At 43.1% G+C, this 26,129-nt stretch overlaps 1 protein-coding gene across 10 annotated transcripts in view; it reads left to right on the forward strand.

Moving 5' to 3' along the window:
* Prosap (SH3 and multiple ankyrin repeat domains prosap) overlaps positions 1-26,129 on the forward strand; it is a 99,691-nt gene that overhangs the window by 20,188 nt on the left and 53,374 nt on the right. For 7 of the 10 annotated variants that reach the window (XM_086906607.1, XM_086906613.1, XM_086906612.1 and 4 more), the window contains exon 2: positions 19,405-19,466. The exons of 1 other annotated variant lie outside the window; for it this stretch is intronic. The gene's annotated coding sequence lies outside the window, so the exon portion shown is untranslated. Of the gene's footprint in view, positions 1-12,189; positions 12,208-18,871; positions 19,113-19,404; positions 19,467-26,129 lie in introns of those variants that run through there. 2 more of the 10 variants (XM_086906609.1, XM_086906608.1) reach the window with 2 other exon arrangements.

The following is a 26,129-nucleotide window of genomic DNA, read 5'->3' on the forward strand; positions in this document are numbered from 1 at the left end:
CCGAACCTCTTCTTTCCCCCTCCTCCGCCCCTTTTATCCGTTTCAGAGCAGAATCTTCTCTTTTTCTTTATCCGCGATCGTCTCTTTATCCTCCTCGATCGTTCCAGATACCCGAGAATTCATTAGAAACGCGTAGGACGTTCGGAGAGGAGGAGAAGATCTCGCCGCAGAATCTCGGATCGTTCTGTAGGCGTGTTCACGTGCGTACAACTCGTTCGCATACCAGGGCAAGCGCGCCAGTCGCACTTATTACCGGAGATTGTACGTATACGTTGCCTCTCGTTTTACATCTTACACTCGGCCTAGCGAGGAACGCGTGCCGCTGCTTCGTTGTGCCTCCCCTCCGCTCCCCTTCCCCCTCCATCACGACGTATCCGCGGTATCGGCTGAACGCGGTCGCAAATCTAAATTAGCCGCGCTTTCGAATTCGCCTCCCGATCCTAAGCCCCTAATTTTCCACTTGATTTTCTTTCTTCCATTCTCTCCTTTGTGAAACGAAACGATTATTACGCGATCACCTTCTACGAAAAACGAGTACGAGATCCTTCTCTCTCTCTCTCTCTCTCTCTCTCTCTCTCTTCGCTCTTTCGTCCTCCGATTTCTCGTCCTCTTCTTCTTCTTCTTTTCTTCTTTCCTTTCTCAAGACACTGTCTGGATACTTTCAGAGAGACCGGCGAGCCAAGTTTCCCCGCGAAGGGAAAGAGAAAAATTCTTTGCTTTTCCCATCCCCGAGCGGGCACCGCAGGTACCCCACCTCGTCCACGAAGATGCTCGTTGCTTCGTCGCAGGGAACGCCACTACGTCACAGAGTCACCGATATTTAAATATGGGCGGGAGGGAGCGGGGAGAAGTCGTCCTCCGTCCGGCGTGATGTGACGTAGTGGTTCTCTCTGGGACGATCCTTCCATCGATCCCCGTCGCCGTTTAGGAAGACCGTTTTTCTTGGTCCGACCAAACGATCCGAAGAATCGATCCGTAAGAATTGGAACCGTCTTTCCGTCCATCTTTCCGTCTTCTTTCCTCTTCTCGGGAGAAAGAGGTTGGTGGCGTTGGTAGTAGTAGTTAGTTTGCTAGTGGTAGTTAGTTAGCTTGCTCGTAGAAAACGTCGTATAAATAATACATGCTCATCGTCGTGGCGTTATTGCGTTTTTTTTCCACGGATCGAGCTCGCGTGGAAGTTTATTTCCAAACAAATGGAAGAAGAAGAACAAGAAAAAGAAGAAGAAGAAGAACAAGAAGAAGAAAGAAGAAGAGAGTTTCTAACGACTACTTCGACCTTTCTTGAGACGTTTCGGTCGTTTCACTTTTTTTCCTTTTACCGGTCGCTTCGAGAAAATACACGCGCGTCGAGATACGGGAGAAGCGAACGACGGTATCTTTTTCGCCCACGCGAGATAATCGACCCGCTCCGCTCTAATTTGTAACCGGCCTGATTATCCCTCGTCTTGTTTTCTCTCAACTTTTTCCAACCGGTAATCTCGCTCGCTGCCAAGTCGAATCTTGACACGAGCGGGCGGCCGTTGCCACTTGGTCGAGGGTCGCGGCGTGACCGATAGAGCGGAAGCCGAGTGGCTTGAAAAATAATGAGAAACAGAGAGAGAGAGAGAGAGAGAGAGAGAGAGAGAGAGAGAGAGAGAGAGAGAGAGAAAACTCGTATTTTAAATAAATCTGGAATCCGGTGCGCTATTTACGTCCACGCCACGGTACACCTTGGCGCGCGCCGCTTATTTATTTTCCGTGTTGCAAGCACGTAACTTGCATCACTTCCGCCGCATCTGCTCGATAGTGTAATCCGTGAACGATAATTAACACGCGCGCAGCGCCTTCCCTCGGCGCGCGTGTTTACCCTCCGCTTTGTGTTAGCTCGGTGCGTAATTATTGCGGCTCTTTTTCAACGATTATTTCATTCAACGAAAACAACAACAACATTCAACAAAAACATCTTTAAACATCTTTCAATTACCATTTGCTTGGCGGTCGATCAATTCCACGAAGAAGTTGCTGTTCTTAGAGGCAATCCAAGTCGTTGTGAACTTTGTTCGCGAGCCAATTTTTCACCGACCGATTGACATGATGGTCCGTAGGCGCCTCTGCGAGAGAATATGACGCGGACGAGGAAGCAGTTTCCAATCCTTATTGGCGGTAGTTTTGATGACGCTCAACATGTGGACGCGCATTACGGTGGAAGATGATGTATGATCTTTTCGTCTCGATTGCAGCGTGAGTGCGGCCAAATTGAGCCAGATAAACGTTGGCTGTTGATATTTAATTTTTAAAGTCGCGAAAAAAGCCGCAACAATTATGCATCGACCCAATAATTCCCAATAAATATATATCCATGTATCGCCAGTTTCCCCTTCCCTCGCGACCAAGTCGAAATCGTAACGCTGTTCTTTTTATTTTATTATTTCCCTTGCGCTCCAATGGTGTCTCTCAGGAACGCGGTTTGGCACCGCTTGGATCGATGCGGCGATATTTACGTGCGACTTTTTTAAAATATCAAATAGATTCCTAAACTCTTCACATATAATTTTATAAAGCGTGAAATAATATATCGAACGGTTAGATTTTTTTCTCTCAAATTAGACACGGATCGAATTATATTTTCGGTGTTAATCGGAATCGTGGCGATAGAAATATTATTTTCAATGTTTTTGAATTTTTCGCAGCATGGGATACAATAATGAAATTAGTTGTAACAAAGACGAGTTTGATTTTTCGTTATTGAGTAACGAAATTATTTCTATTCTTTATAAGTTTGACAATAGAGGAAAAGAAAATAACGATGAAAATAGAGATGTAAGAAGGCGAAAAATAAGAACAATGGACGATGAATGCTCCTTAAGACATCGAAAGACATTAACAATATTTTATCGCGATACTTGTCCTGACAAATTATATTATACATATAAAATGTAATTATATTACATTAATGAATATATGTATAATAATAAAATGCGACTGTATGGCGACGAATGTAACAGTAAAACGTATAATTGTCGCCTATACGACGACATACGAATGCAAAGAGTTAATATTCGACAAATTTTCCTTCCTTATAGGCAAAGATATGTGAAATTTATTAAAATATAAAAGTTTTATTACACGTTAATTTGCGCGTGAAATCGCGCGGGATTGTCGGTTCGTCCGAGCGAAAAAAAAGGCAAAGGGATCGCAAAGGGTCGATGGGAACAGAGGAGGGCAAAGATAGGTCAATAACACGGGCAACGCGCCGTTTGCTCGGCCGATTTTCGAAACTTTTCCAAAAGTTCTCGCTTCGAGTACTCCTCCACTCGAGTGATGCGTTTCGAAAACTCGAGATCGGGCAAACACTTGCCCTCGAGTTCTCGGCCAGTGTCCAGGCGGAGCCACGAGCACCTCGCGTTTCGGATAACCGCGGAACGCGTGGACACGGAAACAACGACTTCGTCTTCGTTTCGAAGTTCGGGAGAAGCGAGGAGCGCCATTCCCCCCCCCCCCCTCTTCGTTTTTTACGATTTAACTTTCGCTCGATATATCCATATGGCGTGTGTATGTGTGTATATAGTGGGTAACAAAAGTGTTCGAACGCTTACATTTGTAATTTTTTATGAACGAGTATATACGTGAAATAAACTTGTTTAAGACGATGAAAGGTGTATAGTGGGAGGAAGATGTCAAGATTATGTTAAAATTTGAAAATAATACGTTTATTATATACACGTACTATTAATAGGTATCAAAAGTATTCGAACGTTATCGATAATTTTTATACATTTTTATACATGCTCAATCGATGTGAACGAGAGACTATCCTTTGGTTGCATAAGAATGGGAAATCGTATAGCGAGATAGGAAAAATTGTGAACGTGAAGTAGATCTACGTTACATCATAACAAAAATCAAAAACCAAAAGGAATTGAGGTCGTGAATAAAGGTTCAGGTCGAATTAACCAGGGAAGAGAGGGAAAAAATTATTATTGTTCGCGTATATGTATGTGCGTATATCGTTCTCGGTTGGAGGAATTTCTGGTTTTCCTCCTCGGAGCGAGGGTAATAATATCGCGTACGATTGGCTGCGATATCGAGGCATTGATCGTTCCTTCGATTACACCGTTTAGAATGCGCGCTTGCGCGTAATCGATCGGAAAGTGGATCGCCACTCGAGGTGATTAACTCGAGGGAAGATAGATAAAACGAGTTCTTTTCCTCTTCTTTTTTTTTTGTAAACAAATTTATATCGACGTGTGTTCTCGAGCGAGCTTCTTCTTATCCTCGCTTCCTCGTAGAAAATTGTAACTGCAGTATCGACCGAGCCCTACCTACGTATCCCTACGTATGAATAAATAAAAAGTGTGTTCACCGTTCACCGCCTCCGCTTCCCATTTCCATCCCCATCATTTATTCCGCTCTCTGGCTTTTTTTCGCCGATCCTCCAACCCCCCACCCTCTCCATCGCTGTGTAAACACACGCGTCCACACGTCCAAAATTACCCTCGTCTCGTTAAAAATTTGCACTCGACCTTTCGCGTTCGAGGAGATGGGCAGAGAAGTTGCAGTTGAACCGGGAAAAGTCCCTCGACGCGCGTTTCGAGTGAAAATACTCGTTGTATCCCATTCGATCTCTCCTTTTCCCGTAACACCCTTCGATCAACGCACTTCCCTCCGCCCCTTGTTCGGGCAAACTGGAGGCCGTCTGTCGTCGATAAAGCCACCTCTGATTTATTCGTCTCCCTCGCGTGTTAACCCTTTGCGCTCGTATTTATATTTAACCCTTTCGCTTCTACAGTCTCTGCGCAAGATGTCGCGTATTATACGATGTGACAAGCGATCGGAGTTATCGAGTATCTCCGGAAGCATCTATATTTTTTTTTCATCGTCGATTTTTTTTTTTTTTTTTTTTTCTCCAATAAACACCTGTCGAAGCAACTCGAATTGTGAAGCTTAAACGCGGCTTTTCTCGAGCACATTTTTGGCGATGGTTGCCAATCAAAAGTCCTTAGAATGTAATTATATTATACGTGTATTTATTAATGTAAGTATAATAATAAAATGTAAGATACGGCGATATACGAGTGCAAACGAAAATTGAAATTCAAATGTTTCTTAATAAATTAATACTATCGGTTTTATATATTTTTTTAAAAAAAAAAGGGGATTTAAGATTTTAACACGTATGGTTGTGTCACATGGAAACAATTATTTTTTTTACAAATTGAAAATGAATTTCATCCACTCGATACACAATCGTTCGAATCACTGGACGACTGAAAGCGTCTCTATATTATTTAATGAATTTAAAAAATTTTTAGTTAAAATTCTAAAGTTAAATTAAACGGAACGATAAGACCCTATAGAATTTTATTTAATTAATTCATTTAATTTAAATTAAATATAATAAATAATAATAAATAAATGATTAATAAATTTAATGAACTTTAATCTATAGTTAATTTTGATTGAAAGATTTTTAATTGATTTATAATTTATAAATATAAGAATAAATTATCTTAGGGATAATATCTTTTGATAGATGTTATTGATAAAGATGATTGAATTAAGATAAAAATTAAATGCAGGAGTTTAAGTTTTCAAGTCTGTTCGATTCTTAAAATCATACATGATTTGAGCTCAAATCGAGTCAGATTGGTTTCTAATAAATAAAAATTAAATAATAAAAATTTTAAAATTTAATAATAAAAGATTAATCAAAACACGAAAGAAAGGTTGTTTGACAGCAGCGTCGAAATTCACTTCGTCAATAAATTATTCCGCGAATGATCGAAGAAGACATACCCTCTCTCTCTCTCTCTCTCATGAGACGAAGAAACGAATAAGAGATGGTAAAACGAAGCCTCTCGATACGATTCTCGGCTCGTAAAAAGTTGCTTGGTGGAGGTTTTATTCCCTGTCGGACGGCTCGGTTTTCTCGCCTTACCTGGCCATTATCGTATTATCTTTATCGCCCCTGTTCCGCCGATTGTCGTTGCGCCGTGATTATTATTTAAGGCCGGCCGATCGAGGCGACACTCGCCTCGTTTTCGCGAAAGGGAAATCTCGGCGAAATCGTAAAGAGGAGAAGATACGGCCTTGCATTCCTTCTATATCTGCCTACCGAGCCGGCCTCTCTTCTCGTTTCTACGTCGTTTCTCCTTGCACGCGGTGGGTGGAAACAGGGGAAGAGAGAAGAAGCGATCCTTTTATCACGCAAATTTTCCCCTTGGCAAATCTGTGAATTTAAAAAAAAAGAAAAACCGAGTTTTGTTCGTCGATTGCGCAACGATCGAGGAACGATTCAACGATTTTTTTTAGCTCGAAAGCTGCCACCGCCTCCGATAAATCGAGTGTCGTTCTCGAGTAAGCGCACGCCACCTACTCGTGCGCTTGCGACACTAAGTTTCGTCGCCCAATGTCGTCCGATTCCGTGCGCGATCGTGTGTTATCCGGAAATTGCTCGATTCTTGCACGCTTTTGTCCTCGAGCTCGAACGCCCTCGAGTCGAAAGGGAATCGATGACTAAACGCGTGACCCGCGTTTATTAATTCCGCCTCGAATAAATCTTCGTCCCACTTGGAACGCGGGGCCCTCCTCCTCCTCCTCCTCCTCTCCATAAAAGGCGTCCACTCGTTTAAATGCTGATTCTGATGTCGATCAAAACTCCTGAATCTTTTCGACCAACCTCGCCGTTCGTTGAGGCGATTCACACGCGAGTGTTCCCGATGAAAGGATATTCGTTACGTCATTCGTTCGTTCGAATGAATGAACGAAGAAGGCCAGAGACCTGATTACGCCGTCGATGAACGAGCGTTTCGTGGCACGCGTGACTCGAAAGGTCGATCCAAAGAGAATTTCGATTTCAATATCACTTTCGATACACTTTCGAGACCGAATCGGCGAAAAAAAATGTTCCGTTCTTGGAAGGAAATATTTCGCCGCGATTTCGTTTTTCTCCGTTAGTTTCACTCCTCAATATTGCCCTTGGGCTATTTTTTTCTGTAACCCTGTATCAATATTATTCGCTCTCGAAACACGGATGGAACGATAAAGCTCGTTGTATCCAATAATCTATTTCTGTTCACGGGCGTGCGTGGAACGGCAACAAACAGTTTTTTTAAAACGAATATTTTTATCCCCGGCCAATGGAAAAAATGATATTTTTCTAAAGTAAATGAATTGCAAAATTAGAAAGACGTAAAATGTTATACCTTGATCCTTTCCACGAGAAGTAGCGTTTCAATAAAAATTGCGTTATTAAAAAACATATTCTATTTTTCAATTTAATTTATCAAGTGTGCAAATAAGTAAACCGATTATAACCGAATTCGAATCACTTTACCGTTCGTAGCGCCATCTGAAACAGCGTTCTTTTGTTTTTAAGAAGTGTCGCGACGAGCGCTCTAAGAGTTTTCAGTCCCGTGCAACGATTTCGACCGATATGGCGTTCGAGAAACGTCGTTCGCGTCGCGTTTACTTTTTTGCGTTCCTGCTTGGGGAATCGGTCGTTGAAGCTACCGAAATGATTTGCGCGTCACTGGGAGAAACTTGTATCTTACAGAACGTGGAAAAAGTCGTATCAAAAATTTAAGACGATCGTTCAGGTGCACCGAGAAAGTTCGAGAAAAAAATTGCTCGAGAAACGAGAAGAATTGGCGGAAAAATCGAGAGTCACGAGACAATATTTATCGGATTTAAACAATCGGGTAATCTTGATTCGTGTAATAAAAATTCTTGAGTTTGGAAAAAAAAGGGGAAAGAATTATTTGCATTTAATATTTTTTAATTTAATTTTTGTTTTTCCTGAACTACTCTTTCTTTTATCGTGGAAAGAATCGTTGCCCAAGTGACTTTCATCGCCTCCATCCTCTTTACCTAATCTCATCATTATTCTATCAATAGACAGAAAAAGACGCAAAAGAAACCATCCTAATTATACAATTTTTTTTCGATTTCGATTCGTTCGAGAGATAAACGGGGAGAACTCGTCTCGGTTCGATTCCAATTCGTGAAAAGCGAAGCGAGTGATGGATAGTGTACGATTGCTACGATCCTTCCATTCTATATGGATCGTAGATGGATAGGCTTTAATGATTAGCCTAATGCAGCCTCGCTTATTTCCGTGCGATCGATCCCTGCTTGATTGCGTGTCCTTCGCCCTTCATCGAAGCGGGAAACGAGAGAGAAAGAGGAAAAATGTCGGTCGATAAAACGTTGTTTCTATCGTTGACACGCGTACATTTCCACCGATCGCCGCTAATTAGTTTGCAGCGTCCATCGTTGGACGGAGCGTTATCAACGACGGATGTGACTTCAAAGTTATGCACGAGGAAGCGTAACTCGATAAGAGAAGATCTTGCCGTGGCGAAAATAAACTGGCGCGATAGCGGATGGAGGAAAAAAAAAGAGAAAAAAGCGTAGAAAAGAAGGATGGTGGAAAAGTGCGTGATGGGCAACATCGCATAAAAATGGCGTCGAGCGAAAGAATCGGTGTTGGAACGGCGCGACTCTGTTGCGAGCGAGCGTTAGCTCTCCCCTCTTGGGAAGAGTTGGGCATTTAATCCGTTAAAAAAATAAAAAGTAGTGAAAAAATCTCGGATAAAAAAAATTTACTTTAAGTAAACTGCTTGATAAAATGCTTGAATAACATTTTATTCGTGGCTATAAACCTTGGTCGTTTGGCATTACAATTATTTCCAATTATCGTTATGTTTCGAGTAATAAATTATCGAAGTTACTTTATTCGTAACTTCGACTATTAAATTTTTCCCCATCACTGCCTCGATCGACTCCGGTCGAGGAGAAAGAATGCCAATAGATATCGAAGACGTGTCTCGAATAACCATTGACTTTATAATAATCTTTTTATTAATATTTATCATCTATCTAGATTCGACAATGAGGAACGAAAGACGCGATGAATATTTCACGAAAATACCTTTCGTAAATACGTACGTTCGCGCTTGCCCTGTTTCGTCCAATATCCCCGACTCGCTTTCTTACCTATTCCTTCCACGCGATGGAAAATCACGCTAATGTAATATCACTGTAAACGGGAGCGAGAACGGATGGAGAAACGACCGTTTCTAGTTTCGCCGGAGCGAGAGGCCGGCTGGTCGAGCGTACGCCATTGATCCCTAGGGAGTCATCGGTGTCGAAAGAAACGTAGGCAGGAATTGCGCGAAACGGTATCGCTGCAATTCGACGAATTCCAAGGTTGTGTGTGTGTGTATGTGCGCGCCCGCGCGCACACACACACACACACACACACATCGTCCATACCTACCGTGGTATCGATCGATCGATTCTCGAAGGAACTTCCCAATTATCGGTGGGAAGAAAGAGAAAACAAAAGAGCGATCTTTGATATCGGGGATGGGGGTCGCGTATTATTTCCTTCCTCATTTCCTTTTCTTTCGCGCATGGTGGAGGAGGAGGAGGGATATCGACGCGTATCCGTGTGCGCGTGGTTCGATCGAAGGCGATAAAACGGAGAAGGTGAGGAGGAATCGAGAGCGAAACGCGGGGAGATGTGGCCCGAGGCGAAATTTCACCTTACGCAATTAAGGCAACAGCGCGTCGACTTGGACGGCCGCTTACGTCACCGTGTGTTGCGCGTGATGTTGCGCGTTGATCTTGCGCGCACCTGATCTTGCCGTTGGGTTGCCGGCAAAGATTCGTACTTGAAACCCGGCGTTCACCGCGATCGGTTTACCGCGTGAAAAAAACACGAGACGCGCGGCGATTTAGAAGACGCGTAGAAAGTTACGTCGCGTTATTTCATCATCGTTTTCTCCTACCATCTTGTCCGAGAGTAGAAAGAGAGGAGAGGATGATACACACATATCCCTCTCGCGTAACAGCGCGTTGCGTCGAGAGCGAGAGAATTAACTCTCGGATAGTCACGCGTTCCACCATTTTCCCTCGCGACTTTTTCATTGATCGTTCACAAATACATCCAGAGTGCGAGTTTATTCAGGAGAGTTTTTTTAGTCACGCGTTTCATCATCTTACGATTATTTAGAGTTTATTTAATTTTTGAAGTCACGCGTTCCATCATTTTCTCTTACGATTTTTTCATTGATCGTTCACAAATGCATCCAAAGTGCGAGTTTATTCCAGGCGTCAAAGAGTATTCTACTTTAGTTTGATCACTTTCCCTTACGATTTTTTTCGTTATTCAAAGTGAAATATTTCGAATGGAAATTACTCCTTGCGAAAAAAAAAGAAAACTCTCGAACTCTTATTTTTCGAATATTTATTAACGAATTCGCTAAGGTGAAAGCGATACGATCAACGAGAAACAATTCGCAAGAGTTTCACTCCGACCCTCTTGAAAACCAGATCGACGGAGCTGGATGGAAAAATGTTCAACACCGAAACTCCGCTTTAAGAAGGCGATTCGCTTCCAAGTCGATGGAATGGGGGGAAACGGAGTTGGCAGTGACGGAGAATAGAAATCGACTATTCCAGATACGCGCACCTACCTACTCACCCACTCACCCACCTACCATTCGCGCCAGCGCCTATCCACCTCCTCTCTCACGAAGGCTAAACTCTCGACTCTCGCCTCTATTATGTAAAAGTACGAGGCTCGATGTAACGCGCGTTTTGCCACGCCGATTTTTTCCCTCATCTTTCCTCTTCTTTTCTTACATTTTTCGCCGATTTCGAAACGACGAAGAATCGATCGAACGAGGAGACGGCGTGAGAAACGTAATAATAATCCGTTGGAAGAGGATCGCGAACAATGAGAAGGAAACGTCGAATCCATCCACCTTTGAAATCCATCCGGTTGAAAAATATTTGAACGGAGGAATTGGATGCGATTGTCGGGGTTCTCTTCTAACTCTTTGTGGGAAGATTCGATAGGTTCGACGCTTCGATCGATCGATTCCGCGCGCGAAATAAGAATCGTGGACGTATCGAATCAAGGAATAATTCTATTTTTCGTCTCTTCGAGAGATGAGGAGAAGGAGGATTCTCGGTTTCGTGTAATTGCACGATTGTAATCGTGACCCTTGTTATCGATCCCTCCACCTCTGCCGTCCATTCAGATTTCGCTTCCGCTCCAGTTAAGATTACGAATCGCCGCTCTCGATATCTTACGGTTCGTTAAATATTGGATCTGGCCTGGGAGGGAGGGGGAAAAAATTAGAGGCAAAAGCCGGTCCCCGAGCGAGCGAGCGCGAGCGAGAATCGATTTGAGGCGAGCGACCGGCGACCGGAATCCGGGCCGGCAAGGGTTAAGCCGCGATTGAGAAAGATTGTTGGTCGCGCGACCGTACTTGGTCAACCGATAAACCGTACATGGGACTGTCCTCGGTCTATCGATCTCTCTCTCTCTCTCTCTCTCTCTCTCTCTCTCTGTTTCGATATTTTCGACACGCGCGAGAAGAGTAGACAACATGAAATTAACGCGTTGGATACAGAGAGGGGCCTCTTAAAATCTCGATAAATTAGGCATAGAATCGAGAAAAATATAAAAAAAAATTTCTTCTCTGTAACAAGTGTTTAATTCATAAATGTAATTTCGTATTCGTATGAAAATAATTAATAGTTTCGAAAATATTTCGAAAGATGATTATTTTGAATATTCGAATTATATTCGCTCTTCTACTACTAGCATGCGGTGTGTGTGTGGATTGTCAACAAAGCGTCTAAAGTGGGGATAGGCGGACACCTAGTGAAGGACACGTCTTGCTCCTGTGCCGTCCCGCGAGACTTCTTTCCAACTGTAAACAATACTTACTACGCAGAACGTGCTTCGTCACGAACACGAAAGATAAAATTTTCTTCTGTTCAAAAAAACTGTGTGAAGCGCGAATATATATCTAGTCAACAAAATAGATAGTTTGAATATCCACGAGCAACGTCAACTTCCGTGCCAGACGTCTGTTTTCAGGATTCGATAAAATAGTTAATCACAAATCGTACGCGTAATTTGAACGAGGAACGAGGAACTTTCCAAGTCTCGGAAGGAAAATCAAGTTCCAGCGAAATTATCGATCGAGCGAACGCGGACAGATTCATTAGGTTGGGCAGGAGCGATCTTGGCTCCGATCTTTACTTACGAGCCACGAGTCGCGAAGCGTTAAATAACGCAGCCTCGTCGAAAACCCGTAAGACGCGCTCGTGACTGGACGATCGCACGCGATACCGTGCAAACACGTAATACGGAATAACCTTCGACGTTGCGACGACTCACAAAGCTTCGATGTCGTAGAATAAATGGTAAGTTTCTCTGTTATCGTTCGAGTACGAAACTGGTTGCGACGATCCTGTTATTATAAAAGTCTGCGTGGAATCTTTCGAGTCGTCGTCCTTTCAAAATCTCTTTCGATTTCGCAATGAGAGTAATAACTTGGAATCTAGAAATATAGGAATATCTATTATATATGTTTAAAGCGGATACTTAATACGACGATATCTCCGATATTCATTTCCATTTCGAACGAGTAAAACGTGTATATTTCTTGATATCGAAACGAACAACTTGGGATTTCTCGATACGTCATGGTTATCCGGAGTGCAATCAGAGAGAGATGTGGATTCGAAACGACACTAGCATAACCGATGTTGACATAGGACGGCGTGCGATCGAGAAGCAGGAAGAAACGTTTTCTCGTTACGATCCGTTTCTTACGTAACGCCTCTCCTCCCCTTTCTTCCACGGGATCATTGTTTCGCTCGGGAAATTGGGGGACGGAATTCCCATAATCGTCTCGAGACGGATACGCGTACACACTTTCCCCACCTTTCCGGATCTTCCGCGTTCGATCATTGCATCCGAGCCGAGTATTTATTTCCACGAGTTTCCACTTTTCTCGTGGTTAAGAGATACGCGTAATATTATTTAATTAACGCGGATATCGTATGTAGCGCGATCTTCGTTCCCCACGAAGAGAGAAATCTGCGCCTTGGTTGCACGCGATTGGAATTAATTGGAATTACGAGAAGCGACAGTTACAGGTTTTATTATTCGGTGAAAGTGTTGAGAGTCTCCTTCCCCTTCTCCTCTTCGTAGTTCGGTCCACTCGTCTAGGACCCGATCTTTCGATCATTTTCAATCCATCGTTTCCTTCTCTCTCGGAGGCACTGTCGAGTCGCGAATAATAATTTCGTTCACTTCTCGAGCGTCGATCCTCGCGTTGCGTAAACAGGAAGAACCTGCGCGGATCGGAGAGGGAGGACATCGCCGGTCGAGCAGGTATATTTTTAGCCTTGGATTATCGAGTCCGCTTCGCGGAAAGCCTCTCGTTTCAAACGTTTCCCGGCTACGAAATTAATCCTTCGTCCGCGTTTGCATGCATTAGAGAATGTCGCGTAGCCCCATTCGAGCGTCGATCGATCCGTCCATCTTTCCTTTATCCTCTCTTCTTCAGGGAATCTATCTGAAACCTATTGTATGATCGTAACGATAATGATGATCATTTTGTAATCACCTTCCTTTCGTAAATCGATGGATGGACAGAGCGATTTTCGAAGCGAGTCACGGCCCCTCCGATTTATATATTGGCAAATTATTCGAATAACACGGGGCACGCGTACGATGCCGCCCTTCCCCCTCCCTCCCTCCTTTCCTGCAAACGAAAGCCTGGTTTCGAGTTACGCGGTTGTAAACGCGCGCGGTGGAAACGAGAGGAGAGGGGAAGAGAGGAGGATCGTGGTGGGCGACGCGAAGGGTATTTTTTTTTTTTTCTCGCGTTTAATTTTACAATCGATTAAACGGTGTTTCCCGCCTTATTCGAAAACGTAATAGGTTCCGGTGTTTAACGGTGCGCGTCGCGGCAATTTCAAGGTAATTAGGATATTCGTGGGAACCTCTTCATTAAAGGAGCATTAAGAGACTGTTCGGTCGTCGTCGTACCGCGTTGGTTAGAAACCGGTCTCGGACGGCCACGGACCCACGAGATATCCCGCCGTTTCTCCGGATTAAAGGGAAATAACGTACACTTGGATTCCTATTTATAAACCGGTGGTCGCCTCACCTACGTGCGAATACGGCATTAAACCGAACGAAATTCGAAGATATTGCGGACCAATTTGTCGCGGGATTCGCAGGTAGAAATTTCTCTACTTTGTCGGCCCCCCCTTATCTCCGATCCAAATTAATTCGACGCGCGTGAACACGGGGATTTTATTATTCGAATTATTGGTCGGAGATGGACCGATAGGTTGGTCCGGAGGATAATCCTTGTAACGATTCGTCGGATGGAAGAGCGCCTTTTTCGTGTTTGGCTGTCCGCCAATTCGTCGTGTTCGCAGGTAGAAATTTCTTTCGAGGAATATAATTCGTGGTGTGGAACCGAGTCGGCCGTTATCTCCAATTCGGTCTCGCGTAACGAGAACAGATCGAGGCGATACGTTCGACTTTCGATTCGAATATCCTTGACCGTGGTTTCTTCGTTTAATAATAAAAAAGGACGTCACGCGGCGAAAATCGGTCGACAGGTGCTCGAATCGATGCAGAAACGATCGATTTCCCTTTCACACGCGACTAATAAAGACTCGTGTCGCAAAAGTATTCGTGGCTCGATCCCGCGTTATTCCATTTTTTTATCCATTGTTACGAATTAAAAAATTCCACCGAATTTTCCTCGGGAGGAAAACCGACGAAGGTTTCACGACCGGAGTTTGATCGTTCGAAGGATCTTTGAATTATTAAGGAAAGCGTTCGTCGATAGGAGGAGAGAACGATCGAAATGGGTGGATTCCACGAGCACAAAGAAATTAATTAAGCGGTCCCCCGGATCGGAGCGCGCGTCTGGAACGTGACCGTGGCTCGACTCCTCGGCTCGGTTCCGCTCGGTGCTCGAGCGGCGGATTGACACGTGCCGCTGACACCGACATTGGCGTAGCTTGCAAAATGTCAAGTGCACGCGCTCGATCGAGCTCGACCCGTCCCTTCTCCTCCCCTTCGCATCGATCCGAAACCGAAAAGCCTTCTTCCAATTCCTCCCAAGACGATCCTCTCTCGCCTCCCTACGCTTCCTCCTAGAAATGGGCTAAGGAGGGGGAAGAGGTTCAAGGTGGCCGTTATTTTATTTTATCGCGGCCGAGAAAATTCGACTCTGCCTCGTTCGAGGAGGTTGGGCAATCGTTCGTGGCGTTGAAGATGGCGTTGCGGTCGGTTTAAACGGGGGTAAATAAATAAAGAGCGCGGCGATACGCAGGTGACGGTCACCTTGGGTTGGGAAACGACAATAAGTCTGTTTACGATATCTTAAGGAACGAAATCCATAAAGTATCGCGATGTTTTACGATGCGGTAAAGCGATATACGGGCGAACAAAATTTCTCGTTTCAATCCGCTCTTGTAAACTTACACCGTTTGCTCGAACGAGATCTCGCGGAGGGAAAAATCTTGGAAAAATTCTCTGATAGATCCGAATAAATAAATATAAATAAAAAGGCTGTCGTCGAGAATTATAGCCGTTTCGGTCGACACGTTATTTCACGATTGAAGTCCGCTACTAATCGTTATTATTCACCGTGCCGATATCGCGAACCGTAACAATAACACGGCGATAATGAAGCTAACGTAAACTCGCTTCTTCGAATTTCTCCTCGAATTTTCCGTACTCGTTCAATTCCAGCTGGATCGGCGGCCAGCTTCCTCGATTTACGATCTCCGCGAGGCAACGTGGCGGCGCTACGTACATTCGATACGGGAAGAGGGCGTATAGATCGTGCGGTCGCATCGTTGGGTGTCTAATTTCGCGGCTCGAAAGCGCGGTTCGCGACAAAATTCTTTCGGCGTCGCTTCTCACCGCGCATTCCTCGCGCTGTAATCCAATCCAGCAATGCGACGCGAAAACTCGACGCCCCTCCCCTCCCTTAATATCCTTATACGCTTATCTAGCGCGCACGTTTCTTTCTCCAATTTCCGTGAAAACGGCCGCCTACGCGCTTGGAAACGATCTTCTCGCGTGAGTTTGCCGAATATTCGAAATTATCATCGATATTTCCCAACTTTTTTTCCCTCCGAGCTCTCTAATCCTCTTAAGCCTCGGATCGCGTTTTGCAGCGATCCGAGACGGTTTCTCAACCGATTTCCTGCACGATCCACGAATCCGTTCCTGGAAAGAGGCGTCCCCGGTCGGGGTGGTCCGGCCGCCCTCGTCACGCCACGCCGATAGCGAAAGCGAGCGCGTGGTCCTCGTTTTCGAAACGGTTTCGAATTATCCTTTCTCTCCCAATTCTGATAATTAATAGTGGCGTTGAGCGCAAAAGTGGGCTCGTACGTGTATCTCGAAAAGATCGAAATGGAAGAAAAGAATAGAACGTGATATATACAATATATATATTCTTTTGCATTCAACTCTTAGTCGTCGCGCGCGGCGCACAGTGGTTCGAAATTATTTTTTCCCGAATTTCGAGCTTATCGTTATTGTAATTTATCATTTCATTAAAAATGTATATAACATAAAAATATAATTAAATATATATAAAAATATAAATGTAGAAATATACGGAAGAATAAAAGATATGATATAAATTGAAATAAAATAGAAGTAAAAATTAATAAATATTCGAAGAAGAAGAACGAAACGAAGTAACGGTTTTTTAAAAAGTTGATGATTTCTTAATTTAATTTTTTTTTTTTTTGATGATGGTTGTCAAAAAATTGTTTATTAACGAATAAGAAGTTAACTAGTAATTGAAAATCCAAATCTAGTCTTGTCGAGTATTTTTTTCTCGGAATCTACGAAAATATCACTTACTTGTTTACGAGTTGTAAAAATTTTAGTGTAGTTATCAGTTGAAAGAAGATTTTCAACATCGATCATTAATTGTGATGAAATTCGATTGAATGGGAAACTCTGTGATTTTAAACAAAAAAAAAAAAAGAAGATTGAAAAGTTTGTTCAGATGGAAGACGCGAAACAACTCATTATTGTGACACTTGTCCGGATAAACCAAGAATGCTTTATAAATTATCATACACGCACAAAAATACAGAAATTAATATTGAAAAATGACACTTTTAAAGATGCAAATACGTATAAATTATTAAAATATAATACGCCTATATCTCGCTATAACGGCCTACTTTAATTATGGCACTTTTTCGATTTACGGCCCACAATGTTTCGTTATACGCAAAAAAAAAATGCCTTACGAACTAAAAACTATATTAGTTTATAAAAAATTGGAACAGATCCAATTGAACTTGTATATCAAAATAATTGATTTTGATATACTTTATATTATTTCAACGGAACGTATCTAGGCCGTGATATGAATGTATTTTTTTTATAATAGAAATTTTACAACATAAATTTTCGTCAGTTAATTCGTGTAATAAAATAAAATCATCTTACGTTAACCGTGAGACGCGCATGCGCGAAATCATTTGCTTCGCCCGAGCGAAAAGTTCGTCGAGCGTATAAATAGTGGAAAAAAAGCTAGTTCTCATCCATCGAAATCGTATCTTCTCGCGGCTTTATCTTATCCGCTGTTCTTTATCTTAACGTTCTATCGTTCGGTGTAGTCTCGGCTCGCCAACCGCGAGCGAGGAGAGCAGACCGGTGGCCGAGAGTGAATCCGCACCACGGTCGGCAACCGGATCCCCGAGAGCTGGTTCACGCCGGTCGAGTTGGAATAAGGATAAGGGAAGGAGCGAAAGTTGGCGGCGGAAATCGAAAGGGAATAGGAGAAAAGGTGCATCACTGATCCGGTGAACTTATGAGGAAGGGTGTAAACTAGAGAGGGAAAGGGTGTTGAGTGACGAAAATCTCTTTTATATGGAACGAAAACTCGAGGTGATAAAATATACGACTTCATTTCGTGACTTCTTCTTTCCCCGAGTTTCAAATTAATAGGCTGAATGTGACGAAATCCGACTTGGATTAATTATTAATTATGAAATATAATTTTTTCGCTGTAATAACAACATTTTTTTAGAAATATATTTTAGATTTTAGACATGGAAAATTGCAACTATTTCAAATATTTTATCTGATAATTTGCACGTTTTTTCGATGCGTATATCATCACAGCGTGAAAATAATCTCTCGAGAGATGACAGTGGTGTATGGTATGTAAAATAAAAACTTTTAAACCGTAAACTAAAAACAATTAAGAGAGAAAACGTCAACAATAACATTCAGTTCTTCTGAATTGTAATTAAAAGCAGTATAGGATGAAAAATTTTATAAACTTTATATCGTTCAAGTGACGAATATCGATAAAGTGACGATAAACGGATAAGGCAACGATAATCATCGAATGATTTAAAAATTAGCGATTAACAATCGTAATTACTGATTCATTTCGACGATGACTGATCAAATTAATGATAACATTAAATAATCGAGTACAGAAATCGATTACAAAAGAATTAATTATTTACTCGATCTCAACGCCATCTCCACTCTAGATATAGGATAGCGTTTCCTCCGTACGAAAGTGTTGCCATTTGTGTAAGTGTTCTCAACGTTGAACTGGGATACAGCCACGAAAGTTTCTTCCTTCTTTTTCTCGCGCAGAGAAGCGTTTACGTTAATTTACAAAATTTAGAGAATAAAAAACGATAGACTGGTTATCGATTTATCGTTGAGATCTTGGAGGAAAAGAATTTTTCATAGTTAAAGCATCGTTTAAAGATAAATATATCGACGATTTAGCAATATTCGTCGAAACGTTGACGATCACTGATCGATTTATCGGATCACGGTACGGAAATACATCGTTAAATTTATCTACGATAAAAGGAAGTTGGCCAAGTTTGAGCTTCGTTTTACTAGTATATTAGGTGTGCAAATAAATTCCTTCTCTTTTTCTTTCTACGATCATAACTTCATCGAATTCGAATTACTTCCCGTTTGTGGCGCCATCTGAAACAACGTTCTTTTATTTTTAAGAAGTGTCGCAACGAGCGCTCTAATAGTTTCCAGTCCTGTGCGACAATTTCGAGCAATATGGCGTTCGAGAAGCATCGTTCGCGTCGCCACTTACTTTTTGCGTTCCAATTTGGGAAATCGACCGTTGAAGTTATCGAAATGGTTTGTACGTCATTGGGAGAGAACATCGTATCTTACGGAATATGGAAAAAGTCGTATCAAAGATTTAAATTTGGAAATTTTAATTTGGAAGAGGACGATCGTTCAAATGCATCGAGAAAGTTCAACGATGGTGAGTTAAAAGAATCGCTCAACGAAAATTCGACCATCGAGACGCGAAAAGAATTGGCGCAAAGATTGATGTAATAAAATCTTGAAAAAAAGGGGAAAGAACTTATTTATACACTTAATATATATATAAGATATATATAAGATAGGCAGGACGAAGGAATAAAAGAAACTGGGTGACTCGAGGCGATTGTAATGGATCGAACGGGTTTTTTTTTTGGCACGCGGGAATAGGGAGTTTCATTGTCAGCGTAACGGTGAATTAACGGCTAAAAGAATGGGTTGTCTCGTTGCAGATGCTGTCCTCGCTATACCTTCCTCGCCCATATCTGGTCGACGAGATTGCGCTCCGATTATGGTGAGTAAGCGCGCCTTCCTTTCCGTTTCCTATCAATTATTTATGACTCCGCGCGCCACGCCACGACATCCCGCCACTCGATCCGTCCACCAAGGACGACAACTCGCGATCGAGAGGGGAGAGTCCCCGTTTTCACCGAATTTCCATTAATCGTCGTCTCTGCTCTTCCATCGAATAAAAATATTCCAAGAGAAAAATTGCCTTTTATCTTCTTATGTCTCACGCACTTTTTCCAATTTGAACTTCGATTCTCTTCGATTCGTCGACGGGACGAGAGAAGAAACGATATCGTGAAAATTAGCCGGTTTCGTTGAAGACACGCGTATTTACGAACGAGAGAAGCGCGTTCGAGGATAGATAAGAAGGGAACTCGTGGAACCGTGAATACCGCGACGTAGATGGCGATCGAAATAGTCGGTTTTCCTCCTCTCGATTCACCGTTATCCGTTACCTTCTCCAGATGCCGAGAGAAAGAGCGGAAGGTCTCTGATCTCGGCCGTCGTCCAATTAAAAGAGTCGGGAGAAAAATCGAGGCATTTGCCTGGAAGAAAACGGGAAGATCGGGGCGATAGCGGTGCGCGTTCAACATCCTGTCGCGAACTCGAGCACGCTTCGACACGGATTGGTAGTACGCGCATTGCTTGTACGCACGGTACAGTTACGCCAATATATATACTATATACCGTTCACACGCGAAAATATCCGTCCAACTGGCGTTCGTGATCCAATAGCGTCCGTAAGATTGTCGATGGAATATCGTCGATAAGATAAGCGATATCTATGCATCCCAGTCGAACGATTCGAGTTAAATAAGATATAATATATATATATATATCTGTGGATGAGGCGCGAAGAGAGTGAAATTTCGTGCAGAGTCGAAAATCGAGTTCGAGCCGAAAGCGAAAGCGACCGTTAATTTGTTCGCTTTTGAAACGGGAGAAAGAGTTCGACGTTGAAACTCGAAATTTTTCTCTCGAGGCATCGAAAGTGGATAATTAAAGCGATTAAGAGGATCGATCGAAGTTTTCAAACTGTGAAATATCGAAACGTGAATTCGTTGATAAAAAGGAAAGGATTTTCTTTCGCTCGGATGGATGATTGCACGCGATAATTCGAACGATTCGATTCCATCTTGTGATCTTACCGAGCGTTCGATTCGAAGGGGAATTCGATGTTCGTCGATCGATAGTCGTGAAAAAGGTAGGCGCGGCTGGAAAATCGGGGCGGTGGAAAAGGTATATAAGGCGAGTGGAGGGATCGCATTCGAGGCACGCGCTCGACCGAGTCCACGGCCACATTTTTCCTTGGAAACGTCTTTCTCGATCGCGATCGAAACGAGCCTCGTTCCCCGCTCTTCTTCTGGACAAAGTTGAGCGAATCGGGAGAATCGTGACTCGATCATCCTCCGGATTTATGTACCTGCTCGCGCACAATCGACGTCGTGCCTCGTCCAATAATAAGATAAGATCGAAGAAACGTTTTCCTCCGGATGATTTTCCTCGGATAAAATTTTCCACGAAGAAGAACGAATCGAAAATCGATCCATCCCTCGAATCCCTCCTCCTTGTCTTCCACGCGTAGAATTCGCAAAGATAAGATCGAGAAACTCTTCCCCCTTTTTCGAGGGAATCGTGACTCGAACTCGATCATCCTTCGAAAATCACGGATAAACGTGGAGGAAGATAAGCATCTTGGAACACGGACTCTCGATTCCAATCGCCTATCCCCTCGTAACGGTCGGGCGTAACGAGTGTGTGTGTGTGTGTGTGTGTGTTCTCTCTCGACCAGGTCTCTCGAGGATCGCGGCAGCAACGTGACCCGTAAAGTTGGCCGGTTAACTCGCTTTCGTCCGAAAGGACATTCCCAAGGTTCGTCGTCGACGAAGCTGGTGCTGGAGGAGGAGAAGGAGGAGACACGGTGGCGGAACTAGCCTGCTTCGATAACTTCGATTCGTGGCAAGGATCGATGGAGAGCCGAGCGCGGAGTGGCGGACTCGTTACGCGGGGGCCTCGTGACTCAGCCGAGTGGAATTTCGCGACACGCGATACGGCCGGCCTCTAGCGGCGGTTTATTAACGCGGCGCGGCCAATTCCGAGCACGGGCGAGCATTAGAAATCCTCCGTGGGCCGGCGCACACGCCCGACCGTGAAAGGATTTCAACTGCAACGCGCGCACGTTCGGCCACGGAATCTCGTCTGGCAACGATACACGCGCGCGCGCGCGCCTTCGTTCTTTTATTTCTCCATAGGAATACATACGTATATATATGTATATATATATATATATATATATATATATATATATATACAAAAAATTTTCGCGAATATCTGTGTTATATGTATCGATCCCTTGGCTACGAGAGCACATAGGTCTTTAAACCGGTCCTTAATAATTAGAGGATCGAGCGCGATTTCGGCCCTTTTCCCTTGCCCTTAATCGCGATGCTGGCTTGCGAAATGATATATCCACAGTAACGAAAGTATTCGAAGGCTTAAGTTGCAATTATACACGCGCTATTAATATAGATTACAGAAGTGTTCGAACGCTTCATATATGCGGTATCATTTAATACTTTGTTGGGCCAGCTTTGGTGGTAATAATTCGTCTCGCTCGTTTCATATTGCGAACCAGTGAAATTTTGTGAAATTACGATCGATGGAATTTTATAATTCTTTCTTTGAGCATCCGCTTTGAGAATATTTTAAGTTTATTTAATTTTTTGCCCTATTTCAGTAGAAATCTTCCCAACTTATGGTCCAACTATCTTTGAGATTGTTCTTTGGAATACGTTGATATTTGTATTTATCGAGTATTTCGTCGATAGCAGACCATTATCGAATCACCGTGTTTTAGCATACATTTTGGATGTCCAATTCCGTATTCGATCTTTTCCACTCAGATTCATCATTTCTTCCCAAAAAGCGTCGTTGCAAATGTCAATTTTTGCAAAAGTCAATCTCCTCTTTCGATTTTGCTTGTTAAACTCTATCGTGAAAATTATCATTTCGTAAGATTCGTCAATACAATCGAATGTTTCCGTTATCGTACTTAAAAGTGTAGGTGCAGATGTAATAAGATTTTTTTTTCCTTCACGAATAATAACTTTTTCTCGAACCTGAGCTTTATTTCTTTATTCACTGTTCACAATTTTTCCTATCTCGCTCTACGATTTCCCATCCTTATACAGTTTCTCGTTCGCACTTTTTCGGATTCGTTTCGAATATTACACACTTTTATATCACTGTGTAATGGAACGATATCTCGACATCGATCGAACGTAAAAATGTTCTCGCTTACGTAAACTTTGTTATAACCATTGCAAATAAATTGGTAAATTTTCAAATTTTTTAATCTTTAAATTTTATTCTTATGGCTACGAAGCTTGGCTTTTTCGAGGGGATAATTCGAAGGTAAATCGATTCGATGGAAGCGATCGTTTGCTCGTTGAAAAGTATCGCAACAATTGCTCCGATTAATTCGCGTGAAAGCTGGATTCACCGACAATTGTTCGATACGTAAATAGATTTCGCAATGGGCGGTGGAAAAAGGAGAATCGATGTCCAGAGGTGTCGAAAATCAATGAGGAACGTGGAACAAAAAGAAAAAAGCGCGAGTGTGGGCATCGAGATATACGAGCGTTCTCTACCTTCTCCGAAGCTCTAATTCTAACGCCGCGGATGAAAGAGGCCTCGATCCGCCTAGCTCATCAGTCGTAATGACGCCTCGATGCCTGGAATTATCGCCGATAGACGAGATTCCTCGCCACCGATCGAAATTCGCCGCCCCGCAGTTTGGGAGGTGAGCAGAAAGAAGGATAAAAGGAAGAAGAGAAGAAAGGAGGGAGGATCGGGCCCTTTTCGTTCGGCGAAGATTCTCTCGTTGCTTCCCTCGAGGAGAAAGCGAGCGAAATATCGATCGACGTCCTGCGAGACAAATTGAAAGTACGCGTCGATCAAGTAGGACGTTGTCAAACAAAGAATTCTAGAAAGAAGACGAAAAAATTTCGCTTTATTCATCGCATAATCGAATCGAAGTTTGCGTTACATCATTATTCCTAATCGTGCTTGCGAATTTGCAAATTTCAGTTTTTATTTTAAATTCTATATATCTTTACGCAAAGTATTAAAAACTGCATCAATACGAGTGCAAAAATAAGAAAGAGAATAACGTGTAAACGTGTACGTGTGCAAATGCTTTTATAAAAAAGTTGTAACAAGAATTGTTATAAGCGATGATATTTAATGAAATTTGTTCCTTGTTTGCTATTTGAAAATATATACCGATCGGTTAAATTCGCGGCAAAAACCGATGGAAAGGATCGATAGTGCGTTCTATTTTCTGAGATAAAGACGAAATTCAGTTTCGTTATGATGTCATCGAGCTTGTATTCGACGAAATGTAAATTTTCTTTTCAATGATAATAAAGCAGACGTATGTTTACACGAAATTCTTTTTGTTATTTTTACTTGTGTAAATCGTATCGACATACCATCGAACGAGTATATGAAAGAAGAAAAAGAATTTCTCTTTTCCCTTTCACTCAGATCCTCCACGTTGATCGTTTCAATTTTCGCACGAATTCCAGCCACGCTTTTCTCTCGTTGCGCATATCGAATTTTCATTTACAATGATTGGACGTGGAAAAGGAGAATTGACATCGAAAAGTCTTCGATACATTAGGCGTACGAATAAGTTTCTTCCCCTTCTTTTCCACTATCGTAACTTCTAACCGAATTCGATTCGCTCGTGGCGCCATCTGAAACAGCGTTCTTTTATTTTTAAGAAGTGTCGCGACGAGCGCTCTAACAGTTTTCAGTTCTGTACGACAATTTCGAGCGATATGGCGCGCGAGAAGCGTCGTTCGCGTCGCCGCTTACTTTTTGCGTTCCAGCTTGGGAAATCGGCCGTTGAAGCTACCGAAATGATTTGCGCGCCACTGGAAGAGAACGTCGTGTTTTACGGAACGTGGAAAAAGTCGTACCAAAGGTTCAAAGCCGAAAATTTTAATTCGGAAAACGACGATCGTTCGGGTGCATCTAGAAAGTTCGACGACGGTTAGTTAGATAGAAATCGCTCGACGAGAATCCGACAATCGGGAAAGAAAAAAGAGTTGAAAGAACTTATTTGCACGTTTAATAATATTCAAAGAATTGCCGAAAACCTGCTATTCCATGGCTAGCGGAAAGAGATGTTGAGAGAATCAGTGGCTTAATAAAACTATTTCTCGAAAGCGTTATTCAGGACGTTTTCCTTTACGAATTTAATCACCAAAGTGGAGCTTTTTAGCAGTTTCGGCGGTGAGTTATTAAAATCAAGTGTAGATTTTTCTTTTTTTCCTTAAAGTTACGATTACAATCTCCCTTTCTCGCGCAATCGGATTCGACGGAAGTTTCGAGCGAGAAGGTTGCGCGTACCGTTGGCGCGCGATAACCGGTAAAAGGCCAGTAACAGTAACAGCGTAACTGACCTACAGACTGCTTCCACACCTGGACGCGTCCCTGCGAAACGGGCCCTTCTCGCGAGCTCGTTCCCTCGATCGTTGGAAACTGAATTCATCTCTTCGACATACGGAAGCATTGCGGAGGCGCTGCAATCGAGAATTTTTGAATCTCTTTCGCGACAGCCGAAGGAGAAATAACACTGCGTGTTAAGAAGAGGACGCTTGCTGCACGGTAATCGAAGATGACGCGCCGCGGCACGCGCGAGTTTTCCACGAAATGGAAATTCTGATTAACCGGTGGAGCGTGGCGGAACGCTTTCCATCTTGGTTCTCACGCCGGTCCGTGAAACCTGGGCGGGATTCCCAGAAGGTTGAAAGGAAAATGCAATCGCTCGGCGTCGAATAGAAAGGGATTGCGAGACGCGAGAAAATCTCGATTGCAAATTTTTCCTTTCTCTCTTCCTCTCTCTCTCTCTCTCTCTCTCTCCCCCTTCGAATAGAATTCGAAGGATCGTGCTGTTGAACAAAACGATCGGCCGATTTACTTTTACGACTTGGAGAGAAGCTTGTTTCTCTCGTTCGATACACTTTTTCCAGGAAGTGTCGCGTTGTTTCCATCGTCCGACGATTTTACGCAGGAGAGGACGACGACGACACGTTTCATTGATCGTGAAAGGGACAAAGCACGTCCACGGTGTTAATTATTCCCATGGATATGGATACACCAAGCCTCTTTTTTTCTTTTTTTCTCAGAACCTATCTCGGAACAAGCGTTATATACACCACTGTATCCCTCGATCCCCTTCGAAAGCGACGAAAATAAACGAAAAACTGCCTTCGATCGCCGACTACTACTCTTCCCTCGATTCTAATCGAATTTTTCCAGCCAAGGATTGGTTCGCGCCTCGACTGAACAACACCGCGTCGGCTCATCTGCTTTCGGGCCGCGTTGAAGATGGACGACTGATACGGAGGAGAGGGATATCGACGACTTCCTCTTTCTCACGTTTGACTAGGCGGCAACCGGCGACGGAGGACGGAATGACGGTATTGTTCGCGAAGACACGGCTGTTTTTCTTCGTATGCATTCCACGCGTCCCCTGTACGTGACATAATCGGCACGACACGCGTGTACAACGGTGCCATTATTCGCGAACAATGGGACAAGCCGCGGATATGGGAGGAGGGGAGGCGGCACACATTTCGAAATTCCTCCGGATCTC

The sequence above is a fragment of the Apis florea genome, unplaced genomic scaffold (assembly GCF_048593485.1).
Source record: "Apis florea isolate Af1SG1 unplaced genomic scaffold, ASM4859348v1 contig_2495_pilon, whole genome shotgun sequence".
In the NCBI taxonomy this organism is placed as follows: domain Eukaryota; kingdom Metazoa; phylum Arthropoda; class Insecta; order Hymenoptera; family Apidae; genus Apis; species Apis florea.